Genomic DNA, 16563 nt, shown 5'->3' with positions numbered 1-16563 from the left:
GGAGGCACTTCACAAACGTCGTTGCTTGTGTATTTTTCCTGTAGTGATTAGTGTTCTAGCTGAAGTCCTGGGTTTGGATCTCCGTTGCCTCCCAACCCAGCTGAGCAACCTTGGTCAACTTTTTAAAAAAATAGTTGTGTTTATTTATTTAGCTGTGCGGAGAGCAGGGGCTACTCTTCATTGCAGTGCAGAGGCTTCACTTGCAGTGAAGTGGTGGCTTCACTTGTTGGGGAGCACAGACTGCAGGGCATGAAGGCTTCAGTAGTTTCAGGATGTGGGCGCAGTAGCTGTGGTTCTTGGGCTCTAGAGCACAGGCTCAATAGTTATGGCCCACGGGCTCAGCTGCTTCACAGCATGTATAACCTTCCCAGGTCAGGGATTGAACCCATGTCTCCTGTATTGGTAGGCTATTCTTTCCCACTGAGCCACCAGAGAAGCCTCAACCTCAGCCAACTTTTAATCTATCTCTTTCTCAATTTCATTGTCTGTGAATTAAATACCTTATTGTTTTCAGAATATATAATGTGCAGAGAAACCTGCAGGCAAAAAGGTTTTGAAAGCTGGAGCTAATGCGCTATTCTGAACACTGGGATGCTCTTCCAGGTCACTGTTTAAACCCTTTGGGAAATGGGCTCAGAGGACCTTGAACACAGTGGATTAGTGACGGAAGTAAGATCAGCTTTGTGTCATGTCCAGGTTTGACCTTTACACCACCAGGCATCTCTCTTCATAGCCATATAATTGTAAAAGGACAATGAAAGCAGAAAATGCTCTATGGAAATCACAGTCAAATCTTCTTTCACTGACAATTTTTTCAAAAAACATGACAATTTTGTCTCAGAGACTACATAATTACTTCTTGTTATCTTGTCATCACATACTTCTAAGCCAACTTAGTGTCATCTATATCCATGACAACAGCTGCCAGTGCCTACTTCTGCCTTCACCATGGAAACATGGAAAAAACAAACATGATTGAGAGAAAAATTCCCAGAAAACTGGATTTAATGCAAAGTAAAAAAGGTAAGCTTGGCAAAGGTAAAGCTGTTAATATAGCACCTTGATAGTGACAGCAAAGTGGAGACTGAGTGTTTACAGTATATTATTAAAAGGAAAAGCAAGAAAAGTTGTACTTAGGAGCATTTCTATTAACACTGTTTTATTTTTCAATTCCAAAGGTAATTCTTATTAATTCTTAAAAAGAGCCAAAATTGAGAAAAATTCATTATGTGAATGTTTTGATATACATTCTTCAATCTTCATGCACACTTTATTTTTTTTTTGATGAGTTTTTATTTTTATTTTTTAAACGTTTTATTTTTATTTATTTGGCTGCATAGAATCTTAGTTGTGGCATGTGGGATCTAGTTCCCTGACCAGGGATCGAACCCAGCCCCCCTATATCAGGAGTGCAGAGTCTTAGCCACTGGACCACCAGGGAACTCCCCTTCATGCACACTTTAAAAAATCATAGAATTCTGTTAGATATAAACTCAGCTGTGCAAGAAAAAAATCATAACTCTTTAAACTCTTCTATATAAGTGAACTTAATATTTTTTTCAAGCCCCCTTCCATCTAGGAGTGGAAACTGACTCTCTGTAGATTAAATATCCTTCCCCTTTCTCTGCCCAAGGTTGGGGGAAGGAAATAGAAGACTAGTATCTGGTCTGAGCTCATTTTCATCTATCTACATTGGCCTGTTCACCTTTTGAACCTTAAAAATCTTTCGCTCTTCTACTGAGATGACAACTACACATACTTAATGGGAAGAGAGCAAATGATTCAAGGAAATGTGGGGGACACTTTCTTAATATCCCCAAAATGTAATTACATATTGTTTGGCTGACATTATTCTCTCATATGGATATTATAATTTACTTAACTACCTTCTCTTATTAGGCACTTTAGTGGGAATTTTTATTTGCTTCCTTAGTACAAATTCCTTCAAGTGAGATTGCTGCATCATGTGCTATGCTAATGTTTAAGGATTTGGAAACAAGATGCCAAATTATCCTTATAAGGATTGTAGGAATTTACCCTTCCATCATATGTATGAATTTCTATTTATTTGTACATTCCACACAATATGATTTTGATCTTTCAGAATTGAAATAAATCATAAAATTGATATATGCTAATTAAAAAAATTAAGCAATGCTGAAGAACAATTAGCAGAAAGTGAAACCTTGCTTCTCCCAACTCTACTCTTCACTTTTAAATCAATACCTTTCTAGGATTCTTTTCAGAGAGTAAGGTAGAGATAGGTAAATGATAGATAGAGAAAGGGGGTGGGGCAGAGAGAGGCAGAGACGTATATATAATACAATGTAACACAGAGATACATATATTTTTAAAAAACAAAAATAGAAATATATATATTGTTTATAACTACCATTATAGATTGATTCATCCAATAAATATTATTGAATATCTACCATGCGCCAAACATTGTTTTATATACTAGATTTTTTTTATGTCAATAAATATAAATCTGTATAGTCATTTTAATGGGTACATGGTATTCCATGCTATAATACGCCACAAGTGGAAAACAAATTCTCTATTATTATCATTTAAAGCTACATTTAATTCTTATGCAACCATCTTTGTATATTTGGATTATTTTCTTAAATTAAATTTCCAGAGGGGAAATGCTGAGGCAAAGGACATGCACATTAAAAATGTTAATACATATTCTCAGATGTATCCCCAGAGAGATGGTTAATCACACCAGTAGTATATGAGAATTCTTGTTTCTCAACATCTTTAGCAATATATGAACTCTTTACTTTTTAAATTTTTGCCAACAAGATAGTCAAACAAATAAAATAAAAACTCCCAACTTCCTATTCTATTTTGGTTTTAATTAGTTCAGTTCAGTCACTCAGTCATGTCCAACTATTTGTGACCCAATGGACTGCAGCATGCCAGGCTTCCCTCTTCATCACCAACTCCTGGAGCTTGCTCAAACTCATGTCCATCAATGATGCCATCCAACCATCTCATCCTCCGTCATCCCCTTCTCCTCCTGCCTTCAATCTTTCCCAGCATCAGGGTCTTTTCCAATGCGTCAGTTCTTCACATCAGGTGGCCAAAGTATTGGAGCTTCAGATTCAGCACCAGTTCTTCCAATGACTGATTTCCCTTAGGATTGACTGGTTTGGTCTCTTTGCAGTCTAAGAGACTCTCCAGAGTCTTCTCCAACACTACAGTTCAAAAGCATCAGTTCTTCAGCACTCAGCTTTCTTTACGGTCCAACTCTCACATCCAAACACGACTATTGGAAAAACTATACCTTTGACTATACAGTCCTTTGTCAGCAAAGTAATGTTTCTGCTTTTTAATATGCTGACTAGGTTGGTCATAGCTTTTCTTCCAAGGAGCAAGCATCTTTTAACTTCATGACTGCAGTCGCCATCCACAGTGATTTTGGAGCCCAAGAAAATAAAGTGTCTCACTGTTTCCATTGTTCCCCCCTCTATTTGCCATGAAGTAATGGGACCAGATGCCATGACCTTAGTTTTTTGAATTGTGAGTTTTAAGCCAGCTTTTTCACTCTCCTCTTTCACTTTCATCAAGAGGCTCTTTAGTTCCTCTTAGCTTTCTGCCATAAGGGTGGTGTCATCTGCATATCTGAAGTTATTGATATTTCTCCCAGCAATCTTGATTCCAGCTTGTGCTTCATCCATCTCAAAGTTTCTCATGATGTACTCTGCATATAAGTTAAATAAGCAGGGTGACAATACACAGCTTTGACATACTCCTTTCCCAGTTTGGAACCAGTCTGTTGTTCCATGTATAGTTCTAACTGTTGCTTCTTGACCTGCATACAAATTTCTCTGGAGGCAGGTAAGGTGGTCTGGTATTCTCATCTCTTTAAGAATTTTCCACTGTTTGTTGTGATCAACAGTCAAAGGCTTTAACATAGTCAATGAAGCAGAAGTAGATGCTTTTCTGGAATTCGCTTGCTTTTTCTATGATCCAGCGGATGTTGGCAATTTGATCTCTGGTTCCTCTGCCTTTTCTAAATCCAGCTTGAACATCTGGAAGTTCTCAGTTCATATACTATTGAAGCCTAGCTTGGAGAATTTTGAGCATTACTTTGCTAGCGTGTGATATGAGTGCAATTGTGTGGTAGTTTGAATATTCTTTGGCATTGCCTTTCTTTGGGATTGGAATTAAAACTTTTAAATTAGTACTTATTTCTCTAAGCAGTTGAGAGAGCCAATGAAAATTCTGAGCAGGGAAGGACTCTGCTCATCAATATGAGGGCTGGAGTTTCAGGAGGAGACCTGGGAATGGGGAGACCTGATGAGAAGTACTGAGGTATGAAGCAGCCTGTGAAGATGAGATTGACTTCAGGGCAGTCAAAGTCAATTAAAATCATCTGGATGAAATATCAGGACAGTGTGGTCTGATGTGGTTATAACTAAGAAAGATCAAACTTTATATTTATATAAATGTAAAATTTTTGTCTTTTATATTGTCCTTCAAGAAAGAATTAATAAAGAGAGGATAATATGCATGATAAATATGGGTACATTTAGCCAGTTCTATGGAGAGAAGGAATCTGACCCTAATCTTCATGAATGAATGAATGACCTGCCCCAGTGTACCTTGGGAGAGAACTAGATAGTTCATTCAAATCTACCATGCCTGGATTTTTTTTTCAATTCATCAGAATAATTTTTTTCTCCCGGAGGAAATCATGTTCATCATTAAGAAAAAAAGATCAAACATTACTAGTGTTTATACAGTGAAAACAAGCATTCTTGTCTTAATATGGCCAGAGTTAGAGACTGCTTTCCTTCCCTCTCTGGGTATAATATGACAATAGATCACATATTTCTAGTGGTTACTGTGTGCCAAAAACTAAACTTCCTACATATATTAACTCATTCAACCCCCACCCCCCACCACACACACACAGCTCTCAGAATATTTTCAGTTTATGATCTCATTTTTCAGATGAGAACACTGTATCACAGAGTTCAGTAAGTTAAACAACATTGCAGGATTTATGAGTAGTGGATTTGGGATTCAAACCCAGATGAACTGACTTCCCAGCCTATTTGCTTAATCTAATCACACTGCCCAAAGTACTTTTCAAGGTAGAGGGACATTTCTGGACACAAAGAGACAAAGGTCACTAAAAGGGCTTTACCTTATTCACTATCACAGTGATGCTAAGCAGATTTCACCTACCTGACCTCAGAGCTGGTGAGGGTCCCTGACTGGTACAGGTGGTTTGTCCATAGCTATCCATTATCACCATTTCTCATGTACCCGTCATGGATTATAGAAGTATATGCATAGTGTTTCTATATAACTTTTAACAAAGTGGTTAAAAGTTCACCTTGGACATTATTATTTTTCAATTCATAACTAACTCATTCTTTTTTATCAACTGATATTCCATTTCTTTATTTAACCAATTCCCTGGTAATAGATATTTAGACTGTTTCTAAACAATGCTCCAGTGAATATCTTTGCATATATGTCCTTTGCATAAGTGAAAGCCACACTATATTCCTAGTTGTGAGATTATTATATGCATTTTAAAATTTAATAGATTGTACTTAATTGCTCCCCAAGGTATACCAATTTGCCATTGCCATCAAAGTGTATGAGAACATCCACTTCGTGGATTAAATATAGTTGACCCTTGAACAACTCAGAGGTTATGGGTGCCAACTTCCACAGTCAAAATCTACCTATAACTTTATAGTCAGCCCTCCATATAAGTGGTTCCAAATCCTGGGATTCAATGAACTGCAGATCATGTACATATTTAGTGAAAAAAAAAATCTTGTATAAGTAGGTAGCACAGTTCAAACCGGTGTTGTTCAAGGGTCAGCTGTAAATATATCTTCTGTCTGACCCTGCCCTCTCACCTCCAGAAATACATACCCTGATGCTATGCTTCCAGGAAGCCTTTTGGTCAATAATTCTGCCCCTATGGGCAGAAGAGGAATACAGTGATAGAGGACACACCTATTCCCTTCACTGGATAGTTACATCCTCTTCACTGTAAAATTAACGAACAGAAATGGTATGGTTAACCTAAGTCTGTTTGCTTAATTCTGGCTTATGGACAAAAGCAAATTTCTAGAGCCATAAATCTGTGCACGAGACCCCAAAATGATGTGACCACATCAAGACACTGGTCAACACAGATGGGACCTTATGCTTCCAATGATAAGTCTTAAAGTGAACATTGACTGGGGGCAGATGGGAATAGAGCATGTAGAGCCTTGAAAATCACTGAAAGGACTTTGGCTTTTACTCTGTGGATTTGAAGGACTGCCATCAGAGGAGGATCTTTAACGGGAAAAAATCCTCTTCTCACTGGTCCTCCAAAGGGGTTTTGTGAGAACTTGGCTAGTTGGCGGCACATTTTTAAGCCCTCCACTTGGTTGTTCTTTCAAGTCAAGATTTTATATGCGGTATCATCTTTTTGATTTGGTGCTTAGGTTGTATGGCATGGCTGCGGCTGGATCTGTCCCATATAAGAAGATGAAGACCATGCATCACCTTACAGGGAATTTCACCACTGTTCTGTTAGAACCAGCAAGGATTTGGTCTTGAGTTATCAATTGGACCACTTAGATTTGGGGCCGGATAATTTCTATGCTTTGTTTTCCTTGATTTCCTCTCTTCTGCACTCCAAGAAGGTAGTTAGGCTCTTTAAGTGTCCTTGTTTTCTTGTGTCTTTTTTTACAGGACTTAAAGAAACTTCTTGAAAATGGCTATTCCTGCCTTTTGTGAAGAGATTATGCTAGAAATCCAGGAGTGGGCAGGGAGGATGATGGATCCGGAATAGATCCTGGGAGAGGTAGGCAACAGGCCTCAAACTTGGTAGTGTTCCCATTAGGGGGCAGGCAAGCTAGACCCAGACATAGAGATCACAGCCTCGGCAGGGATTTCTGATCTCTAACTTTGCAGGGTGGCCAGACTGAACAGGGACCTTGTGGCTTGGAAATGAGGATATGAGCAGTGACTGATGGAATGGATATGAGCTAGAAGTCTGAGGTCTTCTGTTGTTTTCTAGATGCCCTGGAGCTTTGTGTGGAAGGTAAGGGAGCCCCAGGAATGACTGAGGTTGAATTTCTCACCAGCCTGGTGGAATGAAGATTCAATAATAATTAGATTTAGAGAAAGAAATGCAATACTTTGTTCATAATCTTTTAGCAAGAACACTACATATTATATTATATTTCTGATTGCATCACAGCAGAAGTTCCCGTTATTTTGTTTGATTAATTCTGTTGATACAAGGATCTAGTTGAGTCCCTTAAGCAAGTTACTTAAACATCCCATGATTCGAAATTCTCATTAATAAAATGGGGGAAATAATGGCACCACCTCATAAAATTTTATAAAAATTAAATAAGCTAATATACACAAAACTTAAACATCCCATGATTCAAAATTCTCATTAATAAAATGGGGGAAATAATGGTACCACCTCATAAAATTTTATAAAAATTAAATAAGTTAATATACACAAAACACTCAAAATAAGGTCTAGCATGTAATGTTTGTTGCTATTATTATCCTCTATTTAAGCCATTAGAATTCTTATTATATCCCAAATGCAAATTTTTGGCTTGATGCAAAGAGATGGTGGGAACTCACTAGGCTGGTAGCTCAGGTCTGGCTTCAAGTCATTTAAAGCCTGGTATAGTGGTAGATATGTGGTAGATATTGCTTGAACTAATCAGTAGCTGGTTCCTTGCTGGGCTTCTAGGAAACTGCACTCCCCAGTGAAGTTGCTCAGTCATGTCCGACTCTTTGTAATCCCATGGACTTTAGCCTATCAAGCATCCATGGAATTTTCCAGGCAAGAGTACTGGAGTGGGTTACCATTTCCTTCTCCAGGGGATCTTCCCAACCCAGGGACTGAACCCAGGTCTCCTGCATTGCAGGCAGACATTTTACTGTCTGAGCTACCAGGGGAGCCAAAGCCTGGTACAGAGAATTTAAAAGGCAGCTTAACTCAATCTACGGTAACAAGCCTAGAACTAGAAGAAAGACACACCAGACACAATGAACGTGCCTAGAACTCAGGTCTTCATTTCTAAGTTAACTAAATATCATTCTCCTGGAAAAGGAATCAAGGTTCCTTGAGAAATGATAGAAACAGAAGTCCAGGGTGGAGAAATTACCTTGAACTTCTTATTGCACTGAAAAGTAAGGAAATCCTCAAAGAATTATGGGGAGCATGTCAAAAGGACATAAACCAAGTATTGAGGGGTTCCCACTGTATGACATGTAATAATTTATGCTATAAAAGTAATTTTGTTTTTTATAAATAATTACATCAGATTTTAACATAGTGAATAAGGAATCTTTGAGTCTATTGTGATAAAAAAATGGATAGATAAATGGAAAAAGTAAAGCTCTACCTTTTAGTATATGCCAACAAATAAATATAGAAGGAATATTAGAATTAGAAAAAAAATCAGTTGACCACCACTGTAATAGTAGTAAATGATTCAGATAAGAATTGTCAATAAATCCTAAAGTATATGGCTGAAAGTTGAATGAGGAACAAGATATTTAAATAGTCTCTTTTCACAAAATAGTAATTGATTACTTATTAATTAATAGTGCAGAATACTTACTAATTAACTTTATAGTGGGAAAACATGGAAGACATTAACTTAACCAAGTGCTAAGAGTTAACATCACCAGTAATGGAACAAATAGACATTATGCACCTTCTGATATGTTACACTGAGAACACATCATCACTTGTATATTTTGTCAGCAGTGCATACCTTGAACATAATTATGAGGAATTAGGCAAATCCAAATTTCAGCACAATTTTCAAAGTAACGAAATGGTTCTTTTAAAGTATGTCAAGGTCGTGAAAGACAAACCGTTCCAGAATAAAGACTCAGAAGCATAACAGTCAGTGCAATTTTAACCTTGGATTGGATCTCAGCCCTTGAAGACATTATTGGGATTAACAGTGAAATCTGAATGAGGTCTGTGGAAACATGGAAATACAGTATCTATGTTAATTTTGTTGATTGTATGTAGTTATGTAGAAGAGCATTTTTGTTTTTAGGAAACATAACCTGGAGAATTAAGAGATAATGAAATTTTATGTTTGCAACTTACTCTCAAATAGTTCAGAAAAATATGTATGCAATACAAAGATAATATCAGGCAAATAAGATAAAACCTTATCAGCTGGGGTAATCCAACTAAATGATATATAGGAATTCTTTCTAGTCTATGTGCAACTTTTTGGTAAGCTGAAATTATTTCAAAATAAAAAGTTAAGACAATCTTCAAAAAATAGAACAAATCATCAAGACAATAAGAAAACTTTACTAAGCTTTCAAGAAATAGATCATTTCCAGTTTAATAAAAGATTTCCAAAGAATACAAAAGGAAGAAACAGTCCTCAATGTTGATACCTAAACAAAATGTGATAGTAGAAAAAGGGGAAATTACAGCCCAATCTCATGTATGAACATAGGTGAGAAACCCTAAAAAATATATAAGTAAACTGAACACAGCAATGTGTAGAAAAGATAAATTAAACTAAACTAAATTCAGTTTATCCCTGGAATACAAGTCCAATCTAGCATTAAAAGTTTTATAAATGTAGGGGACTTCCCTGGTGGTCCAGGGGCTAAGACGCCGTGCTCCCAATGCAGGGGCTGGGGTTCAGTCCCTTCTCAGGGAACTAGATCTCACATGCTGCAGCCAAGACCCAGAACAGTCAAATAAATAAATAAAAATAAATATTATTTTTTAAAAAGTTTTATAAATGTAATTCATTACATTAATAGATTAAAGAAGAAAACTACTATATTCTCAATAGTTGTATAGAAAGCCCTTGTGAAGAAAGAACCTTGGCAAACCAGGAAACAGAGTTAACTTTCTTTAGCCAGATAAAGAGTATCTACAAAAACCCTACAGTCAAAATAATCCTAATTAATAAAACATGAGAAACGGTATCCTTAAAAATCAAGAACAAGAAAAAGATGCTCACTATTATCTACACTATTCTATTTTACACTGTACTAGAGTTTTAGCCATTGAATTAAGGAAGGAGGGGGAAGAGGGAAGAAGAGGGGAGAAGAGGGAGGAAGAGAAGGTAGGAAGGAAGGAGGGAAGAAAAGCAGGCAAGTATTAGGGTTAGAAATGAATAAACAAAATTGGTTTTATTCACAGATCATGTCTACACAGAAAACCCAAGATTATTCAGACAAATTAATAAATTTAGTAAGATGGAGAGATACAGAGCCAATATACAAAAAATTCATTATATTTAGATGCGCCAGCCATAAAGAAAAGTTTCCAAAATGCCATTAACAATAGAAAGATAAAGACCCTATCAATGAGATAGGCTGAGACCTGAGGCCCTTTACCTCAGTGCTTGCATCTGAACAAAGATCTCCTCCAGCAACAGAATACCATAAGAGACTAAAAATAACTGCTCGCATGCACAGGTGAGGCACATTATAAACCAAAGGGCCAAGACCCAATTGCTACTTCTAAGGTGCAGGGAGCATGATGCAGGGTATTATTCATAATCTCTGCACACAGCACCACCAAGGGGGTGGGCAGACCGCCTAAGCCACCCCTCACACCCACCCCACAGAACCCCCCTCCACCATCCCAGCATTTAAAGGACCAGCTCGACCAGCTTGCCTCCCCCCTCCCCCGACCAACACACACACACACACACACACACACACACACACACACACACGGAGTAAGAGTACACACACATACACACTCACACAAAGGAGCAAGGGCACCTGTTGCTTGTTCTTGCTCCCACTCCTTCAGCTCCATGAGCCCCAAAAAGCCTTGCCTGAATTCCTCATCTAGCCTCTTTTCAATTTCTACTGATACAAGAGTCTAAGAACTCAGGTCTCTAACAGTAATAAGTATAGTAGAAATGCACAAGACATTAAAGAATGCTTAAATAAATGCAGATACATCCATGTTTCTAGGCAGGGAGATACTATCTTAAAAGCACAGCTTAAGAGCATAAACTCGGGATCCAGATTGCCCTTGATTCAGCCACTCTGCAGCAGGCAAGATACTTAACCCCTTAGTATGTCCATAATAATAGCACTTAAGTCACCAGGTTAAGAGGATTACACAAAACAATGCACATGAGAAGTTTAGAACAATACCTGCCACATAGGAAATCTTTCAGGCCACATGGTGAACTTGGGGTGGAAATCAGGCCTGTGGAGCAAAGGAGCAACAAAGTAAATTATAGTCCCCTGACCAAGGAATGTGTAGTGGGCTCTCAGTTCTTATGTGAGAAAGTGAAATAACCTTTTACCTTGTCTAAGTCACTCTTGTTTGGGGTTTTCCTTCCCTTATTCCTGAGCTTTATGCTGACAAATACACTGGCCAGCTCAAGCACCATGACCAAGCCCTAGTCTTTCGTCCATCCTCCACTGTAGCCGCTCTTCCAGCCTCCCAATAGCTGTGGGAGTCCACATGAGTCACTTGGATCAATAGGCTGTAAGAGGAATCTCCAGAGGGTTTCTGGGAAATTCCCCCTCTCCTCAGAGGCAGGAGGACAAAAGAGCTTCTGGTTCTGGTGTCATCACCTCCTGTCCTAGCTTGGGTTACCCTAGCAGTAAACGCTGAAATAAGGATGTGAGCATCAGTGGTTTCTTTGGAAGGTGTTTCCAGGAAACATTGGTAGAAAAGTGGGGAAGAGAGACCAGGAAGGACAAAAAGACAATAAAAGATGAATTCTCAAAGCAAGTCACCCAGTGTGGGTAATTGAGACATATTCCCCCTGGGGGAGCAACGTAGAACCTTAACTTTAATGTGATCACCCCTTTCAGGGTCAAGGCAGCAGGATTTACTCACCAGCGCTCATCATTTATTACTTGAGTGCTGTTCTAGGAGGTTTTGGTGGCCAGAGAGAGATCAGCAAGGAGTGGGGTAGTGGAAAGGTGCTGGCAGTTGGACTCTGAGCCAGCATCCCTGAAAATGGAGTCTGCCACAGAGATATGGGGTGACTACATCTGCTACACACAACGTGCTCACTCTGTCTTACATCCACGATGGGAACGCAGATTGAACTCAAGAGATGTGGCCCCAGGTCCTTGGTATCAAAGAGTTTCTGAACCCAAATAACAAAGCCCTACTTCAGGACTATCTATTGATTGAAAGAAAAGAGAAACTCCTCTTTATTAGGCCACTGTTTGTTGGATCAAATGCATTCTTAATGCTTTTTGGTGTGTTACTCGGTGACGCTTAGGTTAATCTCAGTGGGGTTAGGGTTTTGGAAACCAAAGGAAAACATTGTGGATGAGAAAGGGGTGGAGAGAGAAGAAGGAAGGATATGAGGTAATATCTGTAAAATATCCTGCCACGGTGGTTCATGATGGCTAGAACTTATCATGTGGAAGCCAGGCCTGCATCTAGGTTAACACCCCAGGCCCAGCTGTCACCTGTGTGTAGTCCTCTTGCCCCTAGCAGTTCTCCAGTAGAGACCTGAGAGCTGACTAGAACTGTTTCAAGAATTCAAAACAATTCTGAAAAAGTCTGAGAACAACCTAAGGATATAATTTGTTTCCCTGACCATACATGTGCTTAAACTGCTGTGGAGAAATATCTGATAGGATATGAGTGCAGAAAGAGACTACTTAGAGACACAAGGAAAGAGTGATACTTTCTGGGGTGAAATTACACAGCCTACTCTTCTTTCTTCCTTAGCTACCTTGGCTTCTTGTATTTCTCTGTCAGGATTAACCCTATGGTTGCCTGCACTCAGCGCCTGAACTTGCTCTTTTAAAAGTTGCTCCTTCAGTGATTGGCAGAAATTAATCTCAGCCTTAATACAGATAATATTTAATCATTAACTTGTGATTATTAAATTAACATTTGTGTCTCTAATTAGATTATTAGCTCCATGAGGAAATGGACAATATCTAGTGAACCAACTAGTAGACTGACACTTAGTAGGTGCTCAATAAATATCTACTGGACTGACAGCTAGTAGGTGCTCGATAAATACATATTGATTGAATTAATACACTTTAAGAAGATAAATATAAACCAAAGCAGGGGAAAAGAAAAGGGTTGCAATGATCTATGGTTGTGGGTTTACTCTGATGGCCTTAGTTACACAGAGGGAATTGTGAAAAACAAAGAAAGATATTTCAATCTTTAGAAAAAATAAGTATGGAGGTGATATTTTCTAACTAGGGTATTGATACACAGCTGAAGTGTATTCATTTCTGTATAGGAAAAGTATTCCAGAACAGCCTGAACTGGGTTCATCTTGTTCACACTAATTTCCAGGAAAAGAGAATCACAGTGAAACTGAAGAAAGAGAAATATTCCAAATGAGGCAGTGGAACAGAACAGACTGTGATTAGCTCTGTCTCAATGCTGCTTCACGCAATTCAATGCTACTTGTATTGTTAATTTCATCTTCTCTCAACTGGAAATTGAACTGGGCTCTCTAGATAATAACACTTAAAAAAAATTCCAGGACCAAGTTATTATCTCTTTAGGGCTTGACCAAGGTGTACCTGAGGGAGAAAGGAAGAGACCCTCTCTTTAAAGGACTTTTATCAAAAAATAAAAAAATTAAAAAAAATAAAGGACTCATATCTTTGGCTTGATGCAAAGATATGGGCTGTTTGTTTTCTTTTTATAAAATTTGTGGAGTTTTCTTCATTTCCCTTTGCTTAATGAAATAGATATTAAGGGAAAAATCCACAAACGCTATCTCTATTCCCTACACAATTCTGTTATTTAGTTGGAAAGATATTTCTACTGAAAGAAAGGTCACTTTGTGCATTAAAGATGTACTTAGAATTTGTTTTAATCAGATATAGTTAAGACCCACAGATGTGGCCGTGATTGTCCTGAAGACATTTATCCACGCTGATCCCTAGATACAGGAGGCCCACCACACCCTCCACACAAGGCCACATGGGGAACAACCAGGGACAGCCAGGTGGCAGGAGAGAGGGAGAGGACAGAGCCTGGCCCAGGGCCTTATTGAGATTCTCTTGGGAAGGAATGCGCCAGGCAGAGTAGGTACACTGAGTAGATTTAGGATGGGATGGTTTAAATGATTTCAGCAGGCTCTGGGCTATTTACAGCTTCCCAGTTAGCACAGCGATAAAAAATTTGCCTGCAAATGCAAGAGAGGGGAGTTTGACCCTTGGGTTGGGAAGATCCCCTGGAGTAGGAAATGACAATCCACTCCAGTATTCTTGCCTGGAAAATTCCATAGACAGAGGAGCCTCAGTTCAGGTCAGTTCAGTCTCTCAGTCATGTCCGACTCTTTGCGACTCCATGGACTGCAGCACGCCAGGCCTCCCTGTTCATCACCAAATCCCAGAGTTTACTCCAACTCATGAGTCAGTGATACCATCCAACCATCTCATCCTCTGTCGTCCCCTTCTCCTCCCCCTTCAATCTTTCAGAGCATAGGGGTCTTTTCAAATGAGTCAGCTCTTCATATCAGGTGGCCAAAGTATTGGAGTTTCAGCTTCAGCATCAGTCCTTCCAATGAATATTCAGGACTGATTTCCTTTAGGAAGGACTGGTTGGCTCTCTTTGCAGTCCAAGGGACAGAGAAGCCTGGTGAGCTACAAAGAGTCAGACACTAGACTGAGCACGCCCACACACTGGGCTATTTGGGTGGTTGCTAACTTCCAGCACCTGGCCCTGGGGCAATTTAAAGTGAAAGTGAAAGCTGCTCAGTTGAGCCTGACTCTTTGTGACCCCATGGACTGTATAGATTCTCCAGGTCAGAACACTGGAGTTGGTAGCCTTTCCCTTCTCCAGGGGAAATTTTCCCACCCCAGGGGTCAAACCCAGAACTCCCACATTGCAGGCAGATTCTTTACCAGCTGAGCTATGAGGGAAGCCCCGGACAATTTAGGGCAGGGAGAATACTGGCTTGGTGTGTGAGAGTTTGATAAACCAGAGGGTTAGGGCTTGAGCTCTGAATTGGCTGGTTCATTTGTATATTAAAGGCACACTTGCAGGGGAGTCATTTGCTTTTTCTAGGAATTAGCTGGTCCGGGTGGGGGAGGTGGGGAGGGACAGTCTCTCCAGGATCAAGACCCCAAAAGCATAAAGAATAGAGAAAATAGGGAATTACCTGGTGGTCCTGCAGTGGTTAAAACTCCGTGCTTCCATTGCAGGAGGTGTGGGTTTGATCCTGGATTAGAGAACTAAGATCCCATATGCCTCACAGCGCAGGCAAAAAAAAAAAAAAAAGAGGGAGAGAGAGAAAATAGGTCAATACATCTTAGGATCAGCTGACTGGGGCTTTCTCGGCAGGTTTTGGGTTTTTGCTTTTTTTTTTTTTTTTCCAGAGTGTTCCTTTCAGCTTACTTCCTTTTTTCTTTCCTTTCCTTCCCTCATCTCCTCCCCCTTCCATCCTAGTAAGTATCAAGGCCCTACTCTCTGTGTGTTGGGCACTGTGTCTGGAGCTACAGATGTCTGCAGGCACAGTTCCTGTCCTCAGGAAGCTCAAAGTCTAGTGGGGACGGTGGACATCAGCCTTGTGGTGAGGCTGGAACTTCAGGGATCTTTCCAGACTTGCTTTCAAAACGTTTTCCTCTCTCTTTGCTGGTGTTGTCATATCTATCTCTAACATTTCCTGTCCCTTTTGCTTTCTGGGCTACCACATAGAGAAGAATTGCAGTAAATAAAAGGAGAAGAGGTCTGGCTGAATTCTAAGGGGCTCTTATCTGTGAGGTGTTGGGCTTTCATAATGGGGTTGTACATTCTTCGTAATAATTGTGGAATTTGTTGCAAGCAATTGTGCTGGCCAGAATTTTCTAGTGAGGGGAGTGTTACTCTTTTCTTTTTCATCTCATCTGGAAAATATATAACATTCTATCCTCTAAAGATGTCAAGCAAATGAGTTATTGCAGAGGCAAAGTAACGTGTAACAGGGAATACCTACATATCCCCCGTTTGACATTTATGTAGTTCCACTACTCCTATGGTGGGGGCATTGAAGGATAAAGTAAGATGGTGCCTGGCATGTGGGACACAAATTCGTGGCAACTGTTTTCAGAGCCAGTACATTTTCTTGGCAACCCTTGACCTCCCTGTGGGCCAGAGCTGTAGCTACCTCAAGAGCCCTGATTTTGTTTGTTTGTGGGTAGGAAATTCCCTTCATCTAAGTGTATCTTAAATTTGATTTCACTCTTGAATGATCAATTAGCTAGATTAAAAAAAAAATTCCAGGTTGTCATTTGTTTTTGCTAAGCATTTCCGGTATCTGTTGCTGCTGGTGAGAAGGTTAGTGAAGTGAAAGTTGCTCAGTCATGTCCTACTCTTTGTGACCCCATGGATTATACAGTCCATGGACTTCCCTAGGCCAGAATACTGGAGTGGGTAGCCTTTCCCCTCTCCAGAGGATCTTTTCAACCCAGGGATTGAACCCAGTTCTCCCGCATTGCAGCCGGATTCTTTATCAGCTGTCACAAAGGAAGCCCAACAATACTGGAGTGGGTAGCTTATCCCTTCTCCAGCGGATCTTCCCAACCCAAGAACTGAACCAAGGGTCTCCTGCACTGCAG

The 16563-nt window shown here is 39.6% G+C and overlaps 1 long non-coding RNA gene across 1 annotated transcript in view; it reads right to left on the bottom strand.

Annotated features, from left to right (window-relative positions):
• Positions 1-15188, bottom strand: part of LOC133072352 (uncharacterized) — a 35224-nt gene extending 20036 nt beyond the window's left edge. Inside the window, exons 1-2 of the long non-coding RNA XR_009696697.1 lie at positions 15129-15188; positions 11170-11224 (exon numbers count right to left, since the gene is read on the bottom strand). This is a non-coding gene — a long non-coding RNA (uncharacterized LOC133072352). The remainder of the gene's footprint in view (positions 1-11169; positions 11225-15128) is intronic.
• Positions 15189-16563: the final 1375 nt, after the last annotated feature.

Source organism: Dama dama, chromosome 18 (assembly GCF_033118175.1).
Source record: "Dama dama isolate Ldn47 chromosome 18, ASM3311817v1, whole genome shotgun sequence".
Lineage (NCBI taxonomy): Eukaryota > Metazoa > Chordata > Mammalia > Artiodactyla > Cervidae > Dama > Dama dama.
Note: the sequence above shows the minus strand (reverse complement) of the source record. Positions and strands in the feature narration are given on the sequence as shown.